This window comes from Arachis hypogaea, chromosome 15 (genome assembly GCF_003086295.3).
Source record: "Arachis hypogaea cultivar Tifrunner chromosome 15, arahy.Tifrunner.gnm2.J5K5, whole genome shotgun sequence".
NCBI lineage: Eukaryota > Viridiplantae > Streptophyta > Magnoliopsida > Fabales > Fabaceae > Arachis > Arachis hypogaea.
Window position 1 is genome coordinate 71,287,770 of NC_092050.1, and position 12,756 is coordinate 71,300,525.

General features: G+C 38.3%; 1 non-coding gene across 1 annotated transcript; it reads right to left on the reverse strand.

The window, feature by feature from the left end:
• Positions 1-12,222: 12,222 nt before the first annotated feature.
• On the reverse strand, positions 12,223-12,330 carry LOC112753761 (small nucleolar RNA R71). Its single transcript, XR_003178130.1, has one exon. It is a non-coding gene; the product is annotated as a small nucleolar RNA R71 (small nucleolar RNA).
• Between the last annotated feature and the right edge of the window lie 426 nt (positions 12,331-12,756).

Consider the following 12,756-nt stretch of genomic DNA (forward strand, 5'->3'; position numbering starts at 1 on the left):
AGTGTTGTGCTTTAGCTTCTCTTAGCTTCCTCTTCAGAGTCCTTTTAGGTTCAGGATCAGCTTCAACAAGAATGTCTTTATCCCTGTTCCCGCTCATATGAAAAAGAAGAGAACAAAGAGAGAAGAGGAATGATATGCGGGAATTTACCTCTCAACAAATTTCCCTCCGGCAAGTGCATCGGATTGTCGTCAAGTAAAAACTCACAAAAGAATGAGGTCGAATCCTACAGGGATTGGTAGATCGAGCATTTGTAATTGCAAAATATAAAATGGTGGGAAACTTAAATTGCAAGAAATTAAATGAGAAAATCTTAAATTGCAAGAAATTAAAATAACAGAATCTTAAATTGCTGAAAATTAAACAGGATCGGAGAATTAAGCATGAAATTAAAGATGCAGAAAGTAAATAGAATGGGTAGATCAGAGATGGGGATTCATTGGGTTTTGGGAGATATTGAATTCTCTGGATCAAATCATTTTCAACTCTTCCTCAATCAATCAATTCATTGACATTGCTTGGCAATCTTAGATGATCGAATCCCAATGTCTTGGCTCACCAATCTCTCTAAGCATGAACAATTGCCCAATATCTTGATTTAATTGCTCATGGGAAGAGTTTAAGTTCGGTCACTGACTATACCACACAGATTCATATATCAAAGTGTTGGTAGGATTACATGTCACTATATCCATCCAAACCCCAATCTAATTCACTGTGAGAAAGCAATTCTAGCATGAATTCTTCATTCCTATCTCAAGGCTCTGAAAAATTCCAATTATGGATAGCTTCTCTCTCAACACAACTATCCAATTGAATTAAGACCGAAAGCTTTCTAACAATAATCAAGAGAAAATAAAGAAGAAGAATATGAAAAATACTATTGATCCATTGAATTACAATAGAGCTCCCTAACCCAATGAAAGAGGTTTAGTTGTTCATAGCTCTCAAAATGGAAATGGGAATTGTAAAATACATTCTGAAATTGAAAGTGCAGAAAGTAAGGAAAACTAAAAGTGGAAAAGAAAAAAGGTCCTTTCTAACTTAAATTCTAAGCTATTTATACACTCTCTTCTATTGATCTTCAAGCCTTGAATTGGGCTTTTGACTTGAGGAAATTGGGTTGAAGATGGCTCTAATTGGTTGCCTTGATGTTGAGAAGAGATCTGTTTGAAATTGGGAATTCCGATGCTTCACATTTGAGTCAACGTTTGAGGGACAACATTGACTCAAACCCCACTTTGAATCAGATCAGCAAAAACAGAAAGTTTTTCTGTCATTGGCATTTGACTCAACGTTGGAGGGCCAACGTCGGCTGAGTCGCGCGTACGCGTACCGAGCGCTTCTACGCACAAGGCCAAAAACGTTCATCCACGTGTATGCGTACGGTGCGCGTGCGCGTGGATGCAAAATTTTCAATTTCCAGTTTTAAACCAAGGTAGGGGATGAGGACGCGTTGGACCTCCAACGTTCCCTCCAACGTTAGCGTTGTGGCGCGGATGTGTACTATGCACTTATGCGCCCATTGCTGTTTTTTCCATCCGGGCGTACGCGTCACTGACGTGTACACATCGATTCAAAATTTTCCAATCTCAATTCTGGGCTGGGCATCGCGGACGTTGGGGGTAACGTTTGATGCAACGTTGGACCCCCCAACGTTCGTTTGTGGTGCGTACGCGTGCTGCACGCTCTCGCGGATGTTTAAAAATTGATCTTTCACGCGTACGCGTCAAGGACGTGTACGCGCCATTCAAAAAGTTTTCAGCCCCCGAATTGATCATTTTCTCACAACGTTGGGGTTAACATTGGATCCCCAACGCCACCTCCAACGTGAGCATCACCCATGTTACAGAGAAGAGCTCTGTTTCTCTTCCAACGTTTGAGGTAACGTTGGTGGTCAAACTTGGCCACCAACGTTGCTTCCTCTTTATCCTTTACATCTTCCTTCTTCAGCCTCCTTCCATGCTTTCCTTTACCTATCATCAACCAATGAATGCATCAAAGCTTTGCTAAAATCATGAGATTTCTTATCATTCTTAGCATACAAGAAATCATAGCATATATCATCATGAAATTACATTAAAATACTCATGGTTGAATGAACATAAGCATACATGGATTTCTACCCTAATGGCTTACTTATGATTCAAGAAAGTGCATAAAACCTATCAAAAACAAAGGAAAAGGCTAGTGAAACTAGGCTAAGATGCCCTGGCATCACAACACCAAACTTAAATCTTGCTAGTCCCTAAGCAAGTACTGAGTTATTAGGAAGAAAGAATGAAACCGAAGGGATATTCATATCAGCAAAGCATTATTTCCTAGTTGATGGGGTTTTATGCAGACAATGCAACAGCTCACTTCTTATTGATCTTTAGGCATCAAATGTCTCCTTCAAGCATCAATTAACACACTGCTATGACCTCTTATTATTTACTCATCTTTGGTAATTACTTTTCTTCATTTTCTTTTCCTGTAGGCTTTTAGCTCAGTGTCATGTGTGTAGCAAATTCTCAATTTATTTGTGCTCAACACATTATTCACTACAAATACTTGTCTCACATTTCTTCTTAGGACATTGATGCCCAACACCTCTTTGGGTTACTAAATGTCTTGCAGCTAGGTTGCTCTTGACAATGGACTTTCGGTTGATAATCCTGGGTTAGTTAACCCAAGTTACCAAGTGTTAAAACACTCCATAGAACCTAATCATCCAAGCAGATCCTAGTACAAAGACACCACAAGCATATGTCCTAAGGTTCAAGCTATTGGTGTCTAGCCTTATTCTTTTCTTTCTTTTGTTTTTACTGCCACTTTTTGCTTTTCTTTTCTTTCCTTCTTTTTATTTTTCTTTTCTCCAAGTACTTTTATTTACTAAGATTCACAGACAGCATGCTTATATTCACTTAGAAAGAGAACAATTTATCCTTTTATTCATTATAAATGAGCTACTACATAATCAAACACATATACCACCACTTACTATTATTCTGCTGCTTGCTAACAAGGAACTCCTCTACTTCTTGTTAAAACATTTCTTTTATTAAAATTGAAAAAACTCAGGGGACAAGACAAGCATTTAACAGGTGAAAGTGAAAGCATACATACTTAGACTAGCATACTTATTGAAAAATTAAACACACAGGATGCAAACACAAGTAAAACTAAAAGCTACCATCAACATGGGCAAACATGTTCTTTCTTTATTGAATGAGTTAAGCAAGGAGCAAGTCCACCTTTCATTTCTTATCCTGTTTGTCTTTCTTCTTCTTCTCGCTTGCTTGTTTACTAGTTTCTCCCTTGCCTTTGCCCTTCAGCTTTTGCCAGAATCCAGCTTTCTTCATTGTCTTTTCCACTCTGTTTTCAAGGCGTATTGCCTTGCATATTTCTCTTTCACTTCTTCCCTCGAAGTATTCATCATAAGTCAGAAATGCTGGGTCCATGGTATGTAGATGTTCTGCAATGTAGTTGAGCTTGACTTGGCTATTTATGTTATAGTCAGCTTGAACTCCATATCTTGCATCCTGAAGGGTCTGGAACTCATTAAAAGCTCTCATGTTCTCAACTTGCAGTTGAGCCAGCTGGTTGAAATATTCTTGAGACTGTGAAGCTTGTTCTCCTTGCATCACTAAAGATCTTGACTCATAGTCTCTCTGTTGACTCATCATTCTCAACTGAAGCTCCTCTTGTCTTTGTTGATTTCTCATGTACTGTGAATGGAATTCTTCCTACTTCTCTTGGATTCTCATGTATTGTTCTGACAGCCTTTCAATTGCTTCTTGCATCTGCCCCATGTTCATGTTATCCTGGGGTGGGAATGGTTGCTCCTCTTCTTGATCTCCTTGTTGCTCTTCTCCTTCCCGTGGTTCTTCTCTCCTTCTCCTTTGCGGTCTTCGACTTTGTTGTGCCTCCGTGACATTCATCATTTTTTTTAGGGTTATAGGCATGTCTGGATACAGCCAAGTTGGGTGTGCATCCTCTAATGGCACTCTGGCCTTCATGCATAACCTCATAATGGTGCTTGGGTAATAGAGCCAGGCTTCAGCAGAATTTTTTCTGCAACCTTTTGAATGTCATTCGCAATGATCTCGTGGACCTTTATCTCTCCCCCCACCATTATGCAATGTAACATGACAGCCCTATGCTTGTTGACTTTAGAGGTGTTCACTATGCCAAGGATTGATCTCTTTATCAGCTCATACCATCTTTTTGCTTCAGGGATGAGATCCCCTTTTTTCAAGAACTTGTGCCTTCGTTGATTGTCCCTCTCTCAGTTAGCATTTACCACATAGATATCACTAGAGATTTCAATATTAATCTGGGTTTCCATTTATTCTTTCATGGTACCCTGGCTCATCAAAATGTGCATTCCTAAGTCTCAAGACCTTCATGATGGTCTGGGGAATAAAGTCCACTTCCATTCCTCGTACATAGCTCTTGTAAGTTGGGGCTTCATTCATATTAAGCCTTGGAGTGTTAGCATAAAACTCTCTGATGATGTTTGCATTAATTCTAGTGATTGGTGAGGTTAGCTCTTCCCATTTTCTCTTTCTGATCTTGGCTTTCTTTTCTAGGTACCCTTCATGAGGTAGCTGAAAAGGGACTTCCGGGTATATCTTTTTGTCATTCATCCATCCAAGTTGCATCTGATGGTACTATGATCTGAACTTCCATCGATCATATTCATTTTCACCCTCTTCAACCATGGGTTCTGTTCCTTGTCTTCTTTTGGTACTTGAAGAAGAAGCCATGCTGCACTTGATGGTTGGCCAAGTTGAGGTTAAAAGTTGATGAAGAAAGTTGGTTGGTGTGATGCACTGTCAGAGGAGAAGTGTTCGAAGTTAAGGTGGTGTTATGGAAATAAGTGAACAAGGGTGTTTTGTTGCACTAGGAATACGGTTTCTAAGCCTTGGCCTTACAAAACACAAGAGTTGAATATCATGAGTTCAAGAAGTGTGAGTCTTAGTTCACATGCACGGTTCAAGTGAGGCCTTTTATAGCAAGCTTTAATGAGGATTGGATGGCTAGGATTCCTTGGGCAAGTTTATGGATCAAGGGTTTGCATGTAACTTTGAATAAAGACAAAAGTTGCCTCTTCATGAAGTATATCTCTTTGGTCTTCTTGTTGCCTTTTCCAAGGAAGTGAATATTCACTCTTCAAACCATGTGACCCACTTTTGTCTTCATGCTAGCTTTACCCTTTCTTGTCTTGTCCCTTTCATTCAATAGTGCTCTACTCACCTAACCATCACAACATGACAAAAGGAGTGATTACTAACAGTTGGTAGCAAAAGAACAATTAATATTAAAACTAAAACTTTAATTATCATTCCTCAAGCAATTTCAACCATTCATGATTCTTTTTAATGTCACCATATACATAGTCTTTGAGGACACCAAACTTAGTGTTTGGTCATATGGCTCAAGGTGTCACACTTTGGTTAAACTATCTTGAGATAGACTTTATTTGCTATTTCTAAATATGAACTCAAGCTTTTAATTATGGTTGCACTTTCATGTCCTTCAAAACTCAAGAGACTTTGACTCTCATGACTTGTTCTTGCAATATATGGAACACCAAACTTAATGTTTGGCTATATGTTCCAGGGAACAAATATCAACTGGCGCAATGATCATTATTTTTGAAGGGTATCTTAGTGTGCCTGTGGGCACACCAAACTTAGAAATTGATCATATGCATCTCAATATCATGAATAGTTATCAAAATTGTCCTTACGAGCTTGAATCTATGTTAGAGCAACACTTATTAGTCATACTGAAATATATATATATATATATATATATATATATATATATATATATATATATATATATATATATATATATAAACGAAACATAAATCATGGGTTGCCTCCCATGGAGCGCTTCTTTAGCGTCACTAGCTTGACGGTTGGTCTTTGTCATGGTGGGTTGTAAAGCCTCAAATCTTCTCCCCTTACAGTGAATTTATCTCCACTTGATTCCTTGGTTATCTCCAGATGCTCCAGGGAGAGGATTTTTCTGATTGTAAATACTTGAGGTAGCTGAGATGGGATGGTTGGAAGATGGGATGGTTGGAAGATGGGATGGAATTAGTGGATGGTAGATTGATCTTACCTTGTCTCCAGGTGAGAAACCTTCTGTAGGAACCTTCTTGTTTCTCCATCCCTTTGGTGGTTTCTTCACAACTCTTTTCTCTTCATCCAGTGGTGCCCCCATTGACTCTTGTTGTGCCAGGGAGTTCCTTGCTAGCTGCTTCTCTCAGCTCTTGTGGCTTCAGCTCTTCCTAGAACTCATTTGGTTGCTTCATTTCTTGAATTTCTTGTTGGTTTTTCACGTAGGGCTTCTGATGCTTACCTGGTGGTTCATTGCTGTTTTCATGCAGAGAGCTCTCGCTACATTCTTCCTTTGATTTCTTGCTCTCTTATTCAGATTTGTGCATGGGCTTGAAGGCCTGGAAAATAAGCTGCTCATCATGTACTCTCAGTATCAACTCTCCTTGTTCTACATCAATGAGTGCTCGACCCGTAGCCAAATATGGTCTCCCCATAATAATTGGATGGAGGTAGCTTTCCTCCATGTCCAGAATAACAAAATCTGTGGGGAGGAAGTAGTTTCCCACTTTCACCAACACATTCTCCACTATTCTTTCAGCCTGCTTCTGAGTTTTATCAGCCAATTGTATGATGACATCAGTGGGCTTCACCTCATTGATTTGTAACTTTTTCATAAGAGATAGAGGCATCACATTTATGCTAGCTCCTAGTTCACAAAATCCTCTGTCAATTTTTGTTTTTCCTATGATACAGGGAATATGAAAACTTCTTGGATCTCTTTTTTTCAGGAGTAAGTCTTTCTGAATGAGAGCGTTGCATGCCTTGTTCATCACCACTGTTTGGTCACCTCTCAGGTTACTCTTCCTGGCTAGTAGCTCCTTCATCCACTTGACACAAGTAGGCATCTGTTTAAGGACTTCGAGGTAGGGAATGTTGACACTAAGAGATGCAAACATATCTAGGAATCTTGAGTAAGATCTTTCTTTCTCACCTCCCCTGAGTCTCTGAGGAAATGGTGCTTGTGGCACATATGGTTGCAGATCTTGTTCCTCTGGTGATTCTTTTTCTTAGGCAGTGTCAGTCTTTTGCTCAAACTCTTCTTCCCTAACCTCCTCACTTGCTAGGCTTACTGCCCTGCATTCTTCCCATGTCACCTTTTGCGTTCCTCCTCTTGGATTCTTCTCATTGTCACTTGGGAAGCTGTCTGTGGATTTGGGTATTTGTTGAGACAGGTGTCTCACTTGCAATTCGAGATTCTTAATAGCCGCTCCTCTGCTGCTCATGTTCACTCTTTCTTCTTCCTTGAATTTCTTTATTTCTTCAACTTTTTTGCAGACGCTTGCAAGCATTGCTTCCATCCTAGCCATTCTTTCATCTTCCTGTGATGAAGGTTGGTTGAAATTGTGGCGTGAAGAGTTGTTGTGGCTTTGGTATGGTGGCTGGTAGTAGGTATCTTGTGTGGTATGGTAGGGTCTTTGGTTGGGGTTTTGGTGAGTGCAGTTGTTATACTGGGTTGGATTGTGTGGTCTGTGGTTTTGGCTTTGGCTTTGTTGGTTCCCCCACCCAAAGTTTGGGTGGTTTCTCCAACCAGAGTTATAGGTTTTCGAGTAAGGATCATTGGTTGGCCTGGATGAATTTCCAAGGTAATTAGCTTCCTCCCAGTTAACTTCTTCTTCAGTTTCCAATTCCTCTTGAGGTGAAGGTTGAGTGTGGATAGCTGCAGCCTGATTCTTCTCCATTTGCTTGGTCAATTCAGCAAGTTGCTTGGTGATCATCTTGTTCTGGGCCAGGATTGCATCCATTTGATTCAATTCTAAGACTCCCCTGTTGTTACTCCTATCTGAGGCGTAAAAATACACATTGTCTGCCACTATTTCTATCACATCAATGGCTTCCTCAATGGTCTTTTTCTTGTTGAGTGATCCTCCAGATGAGTGGTCTACAGCCTTCTTGGATTCACAATTCAGTCCTTCATAGAAGATATGAAGTTACACCCACTCATTAAACATGTCACGGGCATTTCCTCGTCAGATCTTTGAATCTCTCCCAGGCTTCATGATGAGCGGATAATTTATACGCTTTTTGGCATTGTTTTTAGTATTTTTTTAGTAGGATCTAGTTACTTTTAGGGATGTTTTCATTAGTTTTTATGTTAAATTCACATTTCTGGACTTCACTATGAGTTTTTGTATTTTTCTGTGATTTTAGGTATTTTCTGGCTGAAATTGAGGGACCTGAGCAAAAATCAGATTCAGAGGTTGAAGAAGGACTGCTGATGCTGTTGGATTCTGACCTCCCTGCACTCAAAGTAGATTTTCTGGAGCTATAGAACTCAAAATGGCGCGCTTCCAATTGCGTTGGAACGAAAACATCCAGGGCTTTCCAGCAATATATAATAGTCCATACTTTGGCCGAGTTTAGATGACGCAAAAGGGCGTTGAACGCCAGTTCTACGCTGCAGTCTGGAGTTAAACGCCAGAAACACGTCACGAACCAGAGTTGAACGCCAAAAATACGTTACAACTTGGTGTTCAACTCCAAAAGAAGCCTCTGCACGTGGAAAGCTAAAGCTCAGCCCAAGCACACACCAAGTGGGCCCCGGAAGTGGATTTATGCATCAATTACTTACTTCTGTAAACCTTAGTAGCTAGTTTAGTATAAATAGGACTTTTTACTATTGTATTAGACATCCTGGATTGTATTTTTGATCCTGTGATCACGTTTTGGGGGCTGGCCTCTCGGCCATGCCTGAACCTTTCACTTATGTATTTTCAACGGTAGAGTTTCTACACTCCATAGATTAAGGTGTGGAGCTCTGCTGTTCCTCATGATTTAATGCAAAGTACTACTGTTTTTCTATTCAATTCAACTTATTCCGCTTCTAAGATATCCATTCGCACCCAAGAACATGATGAATGTGATGATTATGTGACGCTCATCATCATTCTCACCTATGAACGCGTGCCTGACAAACACTTCCGTTCTACATGCAACCAAGCTAGAATGAGTATCTCTTAGATATCTAATACAGGAGACCGAGTCCGAGTTATTAGTATCTTCGTGGTATAAGTTAGAACCCATGGATGGCCATTCCTAAGATCCGGAAAGTCTAAACCTTGTTTGTGGTATTCCGAGTAGGATCTGGGAAGGGATGGCTGTGACGAACTTCAAACTCGCGAGTGTTGGGCGTAGTGACAGACGCAAAAGGAGGGTGAATCCTATTCCAGCATGATCGAGAACCTCCAGATGATTAGCCATGCCATGACAGAGCATTTGGACCATTTTCACAGAGAGGATGGTATGTAGCCATTGACATCGGTAATGCCCTTACATAAAGCTTGCCATGGAAAGGAGTAAGACTGATTGGATGAAGACAGCGAGAAAGCAGAGAGTCAGAGGAACGAAAGCATCTCTATACGCTTATCTGAAATTCTCACCAATGAATTACGTAAGTATTTCTATCTTTATTTTCTATTTATTTATTATTTATTTTCGAAAACTCCATAACTATTTGATATCCACCTGACTGAGATTTACAAGGTGACCATAGCTTGCTTCTTACCAACAATCTCCGTGGGATCGACCCTTACTCACGTAAGGTTTTATTACTTGGACGACCCAGTGCACTTGTTGGTTAGTTGTGCGAAGTTGTGAAGTTATGTTTGGAGCATGGTATTGTGCACCAATTATTGGCGCCATTGCCAGGGAGAGAACGAACAACAAATTTTACAACCTAATCTGAGTAACAATTTCGCATTATCAAGTTTTTGGCGCCGTTGCCGGGGATTGTTCGAGTTTGGACAACTGACGGTTCATCGTGTTGCTCAGATTAGGTAATTTTCTTTTTGTTTTATTTTCAAAAATTTTTCAAAAAAAAAAAATCTTTCAAAAATTTCTCATCTGTTTTCGAAAATTATTCTAAAATTTTTTAAGAATGAATTCTAGTGTTTCATGAAGCATGTTGAAGCCTGACTGGCTGTAAAGCCATGTCTAAATTCATTTGGACTGGGGCTTCCAACCCAACATTATCAAGAGCAAGCTAGTTGTTGCTAATCCACCTGCTACTGTTCCTGATCCACCTGATTTACATGCTAAAGCTTGACTGGCTATTAAGCCATGTCTAACCCTCAGATTGGAGCTTTGGACTAAGAGTGCAAGATTCCTGGAATTCATATTAAAAATTTTGGAATCCTTATTTTTCTTTTTCACAAATAATTTTCGAAAAATACAAAAAAATTATAAAATCATAAAAATCAAAAATATTTTGTGTTTCTTGTTTGAGTCTTGAGTCAATTGCATACTCATCTTGCATTTTTTCGAAAATTGCATTCATGCATTGCATTCATCATGATCTTCAAGTTGTTCTTGATAAACCTTCTTGATTGATCTTCATATTATATTGTTTTGTGTTGCATGGTGTTTTTCATGTGCATTCTTGAATTCTTAATGTCTAAGCATTAAAGATTTCTAAGTTTGGTGTCATGCATATTTTCTTTGCATCAAAAATTTTTCAAAAATATGTTCTTGGTGTTCATCTTGACATTCATAGTGTTCTTGCATTCATCACATGTTTTGATCCAAAATTTTCATGCATTGAGTCTTTTTGATGTTTTTCTCTTTCATCATTCAAAATTCAAAAATCAAAAAAAAAAAAAAACATCTTTCCCTTTTTCACTCATAAATTTCGAAAATTTGGATTGACTTTTTCAAAACTTTTTAAAATTTAGTTGTTTCTTATGAGTCAAATCAAATTTTCAATTTAAAAATCTTATCTTTTTCAAAATCTTTTTCAAAAATCAAATCTTTTTCATTTTTCTTATTTATTTTCGAAAATTTTAAAAATATTTTTCAAAAATCTTTTTAATTTTATCTCATAATTTTCGAAAATATCCTCAACAATTAATGTTTTGATTCAAAAATTTCAAGTTTGTTACTTACTTGTTAAGAAAGATTCAAACTTTAAGTTCTAGAATCATATCTTGTGATTTCTTGTGAATCAAGTCATTAATTGTGATTTTAAAACTCAAATCTTTTTCAAAACTAATTTCAATCATATCTTTTCAAAAAGATCTTTTTATCTTATCTTTTTCAAAATCATATCCTTTTAATCATATCTTTTTAAAACATATCTTTTTTCAAAAAAAATTTGATTTTAAAATATATTTTCTAACTTCTTATCTTCTTATCTTTTCAAAATTGATTTTCAAATTTGTTTCAACTAACTAATTAACTTTTTGTTTGTTTCTTATCTTTTTCAAAACTACCTAACTAACTCTCTCCCTCTAATTTTCGAAAATCTCTTCCCTCTTTTTCAAAAATTCTTTTTAATTAACTAATTGTTTCAATTTTTAATTTTAATTTGATTTCATTCCTAATTTTCGAAAATCACTAACCCCTTTTCAAAATTTTATTTTCGAAAATCCTCCTTCTCTCTCATCTCCTTCTATTTATTTATTCACCTACTAACACTTCATCTCACCCAAATTCGAACCCCCTCTTCCATCTGTGTTCAAATTTTCTCTTCTTCCCTTCTTTACATTACATTCTTTTCTTCTTCTACTCACACAGGGGAACCTCTATACCTGGGTAAAAAGGATCCCTATTATTATTATTTTTCTGTTCCCTCTTTTTCATATGAACAGGAGGAAGGACAAGAATATTCTTGTTGAAGCAGATCCAGAACCTGAAAGGACTCTGAAGAGGAAATTAAGAGAAGCTAAATTACAACAATCCAGCAAGCACCTTTCAGAAATTTTTGAACAAGAAGAGGAGATGGCAGCCGAAAATAATAATAATCCAAGGAGGATGATTGGTGACTTTATTGCACCTAATTCCAATTTACATGGAAGAAGCATCTCCATCCCTACCATTGGAGCAAACAATTTTGAGCTGAAACCTCAATTAGTTTCTCTGATGCAGCAGAACTGCAAGTTCCATGGACTTCCATCTGAAGATCCTTTTCAGTTCTTAACTGAATTTTTGCAGATCTGTGATACTGTTAAGACTAATGGAGTAGATCCTGAAGTCTACAAGCTCATGCTTTTCCTGTTTGCTGTAAGAGACAGAGCAAGAATATGGTTGGATTCTCAACCTAAAGATAGCCTGAACTCTTGGGATAAGCTGGTCAAGGCTTTCTTAGCCAAGTTCTTTCCTCCCCAAAAGCTGAGTAAGCTTAGAGTGGATGTTCAAACCTTCAAACAGAAAGAAGGTGAATCCCTTTATGAAGCTTGGGAGAGATACAAGCAACTGACCAAAAAGTGTCCTTCTGATATGCTTTCAGAATGGACCATCCTGGATATATTCTATGATGGTCTGTCTGAATTAGCTAAGATGTCATTGGATACTTCTGCAGGTGGATCCATTCACCTAAAGAAAACGCCTGCAGAAGCTCAAGAACTCATTGACATGGTTGCTAATAACCAGTTCATGTACACTTCTGAGAGGAATCCTGTGAGTAATGGGACGCCTCAGAAGAAGGGAGTTCTTGAAATTGATACTCTGAATGCCATATTGGCCCAGAATAAAATATTGACTCAGCAAGTCAATATGATTTCTCAGAGTCTGAATGGAATGCAAGCTGCATCCAACAGTACTCAAGAGGCACCTTCCGAAGAAGAAGCTTATGATCCTGAAAACCCTGCAATAGCAGAGGTGAATTTCATGGGTGAACCATATGGAAACACCTATGATCCCTCATGGAGA